This window comes from Pogona vitticeps, chromosome 11 (genome assembly GCF_051106095.1).
Source record: "Pogona vitticeps strain Pit_001003342236 chromosome 11, PviZW2.1, whole genome shotgun sequence".
In the NCBI taxonomy this organism is placed as follows: domain Eukaryota; kingdom Metazoa; phylum Chordata; class Lepidosauria; order Squamata; family Agamidae; genus Pogona; species Pogona vitticeps.
This window is the reverse complement of record NC_135793.1, coordinates 25,369,902-25,378,635: the sequence shown is the minus strand read 5'-3', so window position 1 is coordinate 25,378,635 and position 8,734 is coordinate 25,369,902. Positions and strand designations below refer to the sequence as shown.

Genomic DNA, 8,734 nt, shown 5'->3' with positions numbered 1-8,734 from the left:
ACTAGGGAGATACTGGGCAACCAGTTCCTTTTCTCAATTTAAAACCCTTTTCACTTGGAAAAAATAATGCTGGGGCTTCCACAGAAAACTCACCAATGACATTTCTGATGTTCACACGTTTGGGTGCACACTCCCAATTCCACCTGTGACAAGCCAAGACTCTTTATAGGCTGAACCTGTGCCAAACACACAAGCCTTCTGAAGCCTGTTAGCACAACTCTGTCCCAGGATGTTGGCTTCATTTGCCTACTAAAAGAACAACAGAGCATCAGGAAGTTAAGCCACCAGAGGATTCCGGTAGGAAGAAACTGAGGGATGATTTCTTGGAATGTACAGATGCTCAGTCCATTTCATACTACTATAGCTTCCATCTATAAGCAGCTAGGCACCCCACACAGAATAAGCCAGGGAGTTTATTGCTTTGTCTTTGAATGGCTACATGTGAGTAACAATGATGTAACTTGAATGTGATGTGGCATCCTGCTATACGTGTTGGACCAAATAAAAAGTACTGCTACTCCCCCGTATGCTTTGTGGTCTGGGAGCCAAACACCAGAAAGCAAAAGTTTGGGATGGTGGCGGTAGTTGCTGCAAGGCAGCCTGGAACTTTCTTCAGTCCTGGGGGTTGGTACATGGTTGTATGATCAGAGAGGAAGCAGAAGAGCTGCCAGGGCACAGTTGGGTTGAGAAATGGGAAGCCGAGTTTCTTAAGACAAAGGAAGATTGCTAACCCTTTACGCCGAGCAGGATAAATAGTCTCAGACACACTGAACAGGATGAACTGAATCCTGCTTAGGAAAAGTGCGCCAGGAACAAATAAAGGATGCATTGTGGGAACAGCAGAGGTAGATGTGCTGTAATCTAGCCTCTACACCAAAAACATAGCTGCGCCTCATAGCACAGGAAAAATGAAAAGAGAAAAGAAGTGAACACAGCAATGAAGAGGAGATAAACTCTTATGAAAGTGCCACAATGTTTTATTCACACTTTGGGGTCAAGCACTTTCATTAGAGCTAAATAAGTTATGAAAAGATACACACATTTTAAAATAAATTAAATTTAAAATGTTTAAGAAGTTACACACACTTTTTTTGCAATGACCAAAGGAGAAATAAATACCTCCTGAAGTGTATTTATATTAACCTTCAAGTTACACAATAAACCTTCATATGACTGATAATGTCAATGCATGCCCCAATGGGTATATGCAGTAATAAATGGCTTATACCATAGTACATTTGTTAATCTTTAAGGTGCCACAAAACTGTATTAACATTTTAATTTATATGTTTTCCAGAAATAAAATACCATTACACATAAAGCCAAATCTCATAAGAACTAAACACTGCAGAAGGCAAAAAAAAGAAAATTGATAGTAAAAAGTAAGAAAAATGACCTAAAAATCCATTGTACCAACAATGTGCAAATCTTTGTTTTCTCACTTCTGAATCAAGCAGACTAACAATGATCCCCTTGGCTACTTACTGCTGATGTGCATGGCATGCACCATTATATCCAAAGAGTGATTACTGTTCTGTATTTGTTTTCTTATTTACTTATGAATAATTCTTACAATTCATACAAATCTAAACACAAACGTAGAAACGGCGAACCTTAGAAGAGGCCACTGGGAAGCTCACTCTAAAGGACAAACATCTGAAAAATTCACTTAAACCTTTTGGAAACAAATTGTCAAGGTTCAAAACTGAAACCTTTATTTCCTAAGGATTATCTTCTAATTTTCTGTAATTTTTCACTCACCCCAAAACAACAGCATTCAACATGTGACTGGTGGAGAGACAAGATGGCAGCGAGAGATCAATCTTATTTAGATAATGCACTGTCTATGTTTTGATTTCTATCTTAATTGCTTCTGGAGTTGCCTAGGAATGCTTCTAGCTACTCCTATTTTATTTTACTCAATTTATCTAATTTTATTTTAAGCATCTGTGACAAATTATTCATTGCTCTTTGAGATCTGGCAAAACCTGCTTGGATAGAACACCCACCCACCCTACAGCTTCTACATAAACAACAAACAGCAGAATCTTGGAGTAGTTTATACTCTGAGACTAACTGCAGTTTGCAAAAATGGAGGGGTGTGTGGAGGAGACCAAGAACAAGGTCAAGTCCACATTCTCCAGCCAAAGCAGCAATACAACTACAGATCCACGGCCTGATGTTTACAAAAGACCTGGTGAGCAATTCCTCTGCTGTCATAACTTCGAACATAAACAAGACTTCCAATTCAGATTCTGAAACCCATACGATTATAAAGTATTCCTTTTCAGCTTCGGATTAAGCCTCACAGGAACTGGGACCTTTAAACACTGACCTGGTCCATCAAGAGCCTGAAGGGGAAGCTCATTCAGAATGCTGAGTTTCAACAGAACAGCCCTAAAATTCTCTTTTGGAGCTCATATCAAACCACTCTTCTCTCACTACAAAAACAATTATAAACATTTTTCAACAGTTTACCCATAACCCCAGTGAAACAGAGGCACTCTGATAAGCATTTGAAGCCTTTAACAAGAAGGTCTAAAATTCCCTACCTTTTCTGGCTGACAGAAGAACTCATGATAAGAATAATGTAACCACCTTATATCAAAATATTTCAATGCCACATGATTATCAACCGATGGAAAGGAGTAACCGGAAGTACAGTGGGGTCTTGACTTGAGAACTTAATCCGTATTGGAAGGCAGTTCTCAAGTCAAAAAGTCTGTAAGTCAAGTCTCCATTGACCTACAGTGCATTGAAAACCGATTAATCCCGTAACAGGCCGTTTTTGTTCCATTTTGGTTTTTTTCTGGTCTGTAAGTCAAATCTCAGTCTGCAAGTCAAACCTAAATTTTGCGGCCAGAGAAGTCTGTAACTCAAAAAGTCTGTAAGTCAAGCCGTCTGTAACTCAAGGGTCCACTTAGGAGGGAAATCTGGGGGAATCTGCAGGTATATTAGGAATGAATCAAATCATGTTAGATATATCTCAAAATTGTATAAACTCTGGATGCTGGACAAATAAGAAAAACATCCACTGCTCACTGAGCCAGCTACTAGGGTCCAGTATGAATACCATTGATCTTGATAAGGTTAGGAATAACGACAACTAGAGTCTTCACTGAGGAGACAATCCCTTCGTTCCTTGCAAGTAAAACTTAACTTCACTCCCCCACCCTCTGACTTGGAGCCTCCTGTCTCTTCGCTTAGCAATCTCAAAACTACACTGCAATATGGTGCAGGTAAAAAAAAAGGCGCAGCATACCAGCCAGCTTGTCTCAGTTAACGTTCTAGCCAGACCAGACTTAAATCACCTTGCTAACCCTTTAGAAAATGACACACACCCATGGCCTCCATATAGGAAGGCCTCCAGGATTCTAAGAAGACATGGTGTCCTGGGGCTATGGCTCTCCCTCCCTTTCCTTCCATACTTGCAGAGCAGATGCTGCCCTCAGACAGTGCTTGCTGCAAAGAAGCCCCAATACCCACATTAGCCCAGGACAGCAACGTCAATTGACTGAAAACGGCACCTTGGGGAAAATGTTGGGCTCCCCCCATAAACCTTGGGACTCTTTGACTGCCTTGGAAAATGCCTGAGCAAGTGCTCATGGTCTGTGTTCTCCCACAGCAGCAGCAGCAGCAGCCAGTTCTGATGAATTGATTCCACCCACTGCAGAGATGCCTGGCTGTGCAACGTATAATAATAAAGCACCTGCACCAGAGACACTCGTCGCTACTGGCTCTCCTTCCACACCTAATACCACATGCAAGACCACCTTCAGAAATCCTGTCAGGAGAGCCAACCAGAAAGAACAGTTCTGCCAATCTGGGCAAAACTGGGACTAGTCTACAATTGGCTGAGGACTCGAGAGCATGTGCGTCTACCTTGAGCCACATGAACGAGGATCACAGCCGGCCCCCGCAACTCAGTATTCAGAGGACACCAGCATACAGACCATAACCCGCATCATGAACGGCTGCTTTTTTCTAGATCCTAGTGGTCAGTCAGAGAACATTTCAGAGGACTGAAACCACCTCGGAATGGCACCATCAGTCTCCTCTCTCATGGAACATATCTCAGAGCGTGACAGGCAAGCTCTGAAGGTCTCTAGCTCAGGACCCACTCTTGGCCTTACGGATCTTTTTCAAGTTGATAACCTGCATGGCAGAATCCTCCATCCTTGGAGGAACTGCTTTCTACTCAGACAGCAAAGAAAGTAAAGAATATGAAGATGATGAACCCCTCAAAGCCACATGGGCCACCTATAAAGTCCTTTTAGGGGTATGCTCTGAGGCGGTTGTCAATAAAGTGGGCCCACAGCTCTTTGGTACCCTCTTGTGACAGGCCAGCTGCACCCAGGGGCAGAAGCTGCAGGCTGCCAGAGGCATATGACCCCAGATCCGCCTTTCTGCAGCCAACCTGAAGGTTCTGGTGATAAAGGTGACACAGACTGATCCCTGGTGGAGACTGGGAGGGTGAACATCAGGGGCGTACACAGGGATCCCAGAAACCAGCATGTTAGTATCTGCATGCTGACCAGCGGCTTGCTCCAGAATAAACTACTTGAGACAACAAGATCATTCAGAAGCTCACTCCCTTGTTGAACTCAGAATCAGAAGAGCTTTGGCTCAAAGGAACGTTTTTCTTTATTGTGAGGATTCAAGGTCCCTGGATTCATAGAAAGAGGACAGCTGGAAGCCTTTGTTCCTGTCCTGTTGGAAACAGTAAAAGGCAGACATTCCGGCATCTGCTGCACGTCAGTGAAAAGTGTTGAGCACATGGTCTTTGTGGCACCGGATCAGGTGAAAAGAAAAAAAAAGGCCATTGTGAGCGTTGTGGTCTATGCGATGATATGGTGGTCCTTGAAAGTCTTGAAGCGCTTGCACTCCTTCACTTGAAAAGGAAGAATGTGCACCTCCTTTTAAAGGCATCTGCCTGCATATCTCAAAATACCTGTTTGACAAGGAGGAAGACACTTCACAGTACTGCATTCCATCACTCTGAGGTCTTGGCTAGCTGGGCCAAACAGGGGCACCAGAGCTTTTTTTGCGGATCAGGTGAAGCACATCTTGATATCCCTTCTCATCTATTAGTGACTTCAGTCCACAAACCTCTGCAGGTTTTCTAGCCAAAAACAGCTCCTTGAGAAACTGTCCTGGGCCACCTCAAGTCAGCAATTGACACTTATATGTCAACAGCTGGTCAAGGCACGTCCACAAATGAGCACGGACCTACTGAGGAGGACAGTGATCTACTCCCAGTAAAGACTAATGGGAGGTATAAGAAGCGGGTAAGAAGAGGTCCGAACAAAAGCTCTGCAAATTTCAGAAGCCTTTCTAGCAAGCATGCCAGTCACAGATAAAACTACTTTGCATCTTCTTCTGACCACACTTGAAACATTGCAGCAGAATGCTGGCAGGAACCTCCAATTGGCAGCTGCAGCTCTGGAAGCCAAGAAGAGGGGAAAGCTTCATAGCATTGAAGAAGCTGCAGCAACTGGACAAACACTAGCAAAAATTCTGACTCCTATTTCAGGAGTCTCCTCTACTGTGGGTCGCCTCCAAACCATCAAGAATGAACACTTCACCCCATTAAAAAGAATGACAAAACTGGACACCAGGTGGAGGGACTTCTTATTCAAACAATAAATAATTTTGTTATTTATCTTTAAAAAACACAAAAAGCTATGTTTTGTATGCCTTTTAGAATCCATTCAACATTATGTATTAAACTCCAAGACATTTAAGAAACAGTTCATTGAATATTACAGAAATATCTGAAGCAGTAAACAAGTAAATCAGACATTTATCTATTTCATAGATTTCTATACCTCCCATTAGTCCCTTACTACTCGTATAGATAAAACCCTACATGTAAAACATCTTAAGAAGGGAATACACCTTCCAATATCAAAACTGACAGGAGACAGGCAGATGGATGTACAACTGCCATCCTTTCCTCATTTTCATATAGAAACATTCAAATTTCAAAGGAAAAGAAGAGGTTTCATAGAATACTGTACAGCACATGGCTCTGGCGATGTATGACAAGAGATACAATTGTTAGATATGGTATGAGGACAGGCAAACACCGAGTCAAGCCATGTCCCCTTAACATTACTTCTACCGTGCATCCCACAAGCTATTATAATGCTCTGTTCACAGAATGTGGATGCAAAAAGATTTTTTAATCAAATACATAGAAACATATACATGGATAGTGACAGAGGCAATTAAAAGCCAAAACCCACTTGAATCTTTACTCAAAGCAGCTTCTAATAATTCAAAGTCACATCTTCATTATGTGTCTGCTGCTGAGTTGGAAGACGATAGGAAAGAATGTGGTCAGAATTAAATGAGACAGTTGGCCTGCACTAATATATATACTGTACAGTATGATAATTTCCCCTTCTTTCCAAGAAACGATTGACCTGGATAAAAAAACCAACCACAGGCACCCCCCACAGTAAAAGCACCCTAGTGCCCAACCTGCCTTCTACCCTGTGCCACCTGCCCAGCTGATACATCAGCCAAGGTTTCTGTAGGTCACCAAAGCAATGCCAGGCTGCCTCAAGGGGTCAGGTGATCAGAGTCCTCCCTGGGAAAAAATACTTCACTGCTTCAAGCCCATTCCCTCGGTAGAATCAATCCCAGAAAGACCAACCACCTCCCCACATGGGAACAGTGACCACCAACTCTATACAAAGGCAAAACCTCCTTGCTGTGTAGACACAGGAGATCTAAAGAGAGTACCTTTGCACATACAGTTGTCCAGCATGGCCTTCAACTGTTGATTTTCCTCAGTCAGCCGTTGATTTTCTTCAGACAGTTGCACACACTAATGTTAGAATTAAAAAAAATCTGTGTTAGCTGGAAATAGCACGACCTGAATGATGAAATGGCAGGGCTCAGGAATGTGGGCACAGGACTACTCTCCTACTGAGGAAGCTAGGCCAGGGGCTCCCACCTCTCACCACGCAGCAAATGCACCCCCCCCCTTCACCAAGCTGTATTAGAAAAGCTTTTTGCGCACCCATCCCCTACAATGCAAGCTTCCAGCGGAGATACAACTAATACAAGACGACTCTTAAGCAAGCCTCAGCGGCAGTGTTCATACAGCTTGTGAAAACATGCACACAACCTGGTATTTTCAAGGTTACCCAGCAAAACCATGTCATGCTAAGCACAGAGAAAGTAACTAGTAGAAATTTAAATCAGGGGGCTACCTAGTTCAACCTCCTGCTCAATGCAATGCAGCTACTGTGTATCTGAGAAAAGATCCCCCATCCTGTGCCTTAAGTATCAGCAACAAAGACAATAACACTGGCCAAAATCCTACTGTACAATTATGCATGTGTGGCAGTTGTGTTAGTACTGTACTGAGACAGAAGAGCAATCCGTGAAGCATTTATGCTGGAACAGTGCACAACTGGCCATGCCAGGGGTGTTCAATTGACAACTCCATGCAGTAATTCATGCTAGTCTTAACTTTATGTTAGCTTCCCAGTAGTGTGGTGTATTGGATAGTGACGGAACAGAACTTTGGAGAACAGGATCTGAATTGCCACTTAGCCAAGGAAACTCTGGGGGGGGGGGGAGTGGAAGTGGTAAAGCCACTCCTATCTCACTTACCTTGAAAGCCCTATTAGGGTCCCTACAAGTTGGTTCTGACTTGACAACACAACTTTATGTCACGCCTCCATGGCCACAATCGCCCAAAGCAGATTGCTTTGCCACCAAACTTTCACTTTCACTAGCTTTCCCCCCTAATGTCTGTTACTCTGCCATTTCTATCAGCTGTTTTCAGCCCTGCTGTCCCTAAACAGACTTGTTCTTGGTTGTTCTACCTTCTACATCACTGCCCTTCAGATATTTGAAGGCTGTTCTCATATCTGTCTTGAGAGCGCCTCTTTTTGCCAGCTATTGATGTTCAGTCCTTTCAGTGTCCTTCACAGTGCTGATTCCAGGCCCCAATCATTCTGTTCACTAGGCACACTGTGGTGTGTTCAATGCCTTCAAATTGAGGACCTCCAAACATTTGACAAGATGGCTGAAGTCCTTAAGCTAGTGAAGCAAGTTGATACACTCTCTGAACCTTACTCTCTTCCTCCTCCGGCCCAGTTCCCTTAGAGATTTAACTTCATTCAGTCTAAAGTTCAACAGCTGATCCTGGCTCCTAACTTCTCTCATTGCCTGGGAAAGCTGACCCTATGCTATGCTGTCCACCAACAGCTGCTCCCCAGCATTCAAAGCAACAGCATCACACACAGACTCAGCAGAGCTGCATTTTGGAACTCACAGTTGCCAGACTGTTTCCTGAGCTTCACAATAGTTTTGCCAGGCAGATTCTATGCTGCAAAATAAGTTTGACCACCAACTTTGCATTATGCTCTTAACTACATTGTTTAGTTATTACACCAACATACTGGTTTGCATGAAATATCTATATCCATTTCTCTTCCCAGTACCAGGACTGCAATCAGGAAAATTCATACTTATTTTTCTTAATGTATACTTGTTCAAGAAAAAACACAAATTCAGAATCCCATGTTTCAGAGTGTTCCCGCCCCCCACTACTTGAAATAGCACTGAGGAACTCTGTCCATCACCTGCCCTACCAGCCTTACCTTCAAGCAAAGTGCAACAGGCCCACTGCCTGGAACAGCCCTGGGAATCTGTCCAGCTGCCAGCAAAGTTCCCCCTGCATGTTTCTCCATCAGACCTAAATGCAAGACAA

General features: G+C 43.3%; 1 protein-coding gene across 1 annotated transcript in view; it reads right to left on the bottom strand.

Annotated features, from left to right (window-relative positions):
* Nucleotides 1-8,734, bottom strand: part of TEX11 (testis expressed 11) — a 70,864-nt gene that overhangs the window by 61,924 nt on the left and 206 nt on the right. The window contains exon 2 of the mRNA XM_072981058.2: nt 6,751-6,835. The gene's annotated coding sequence lies outside the window, so the exon portion shown is untranslated. The remainder of the gene's footprint in view (nt 1-6,750; nt 6,836-8,734) is intronic.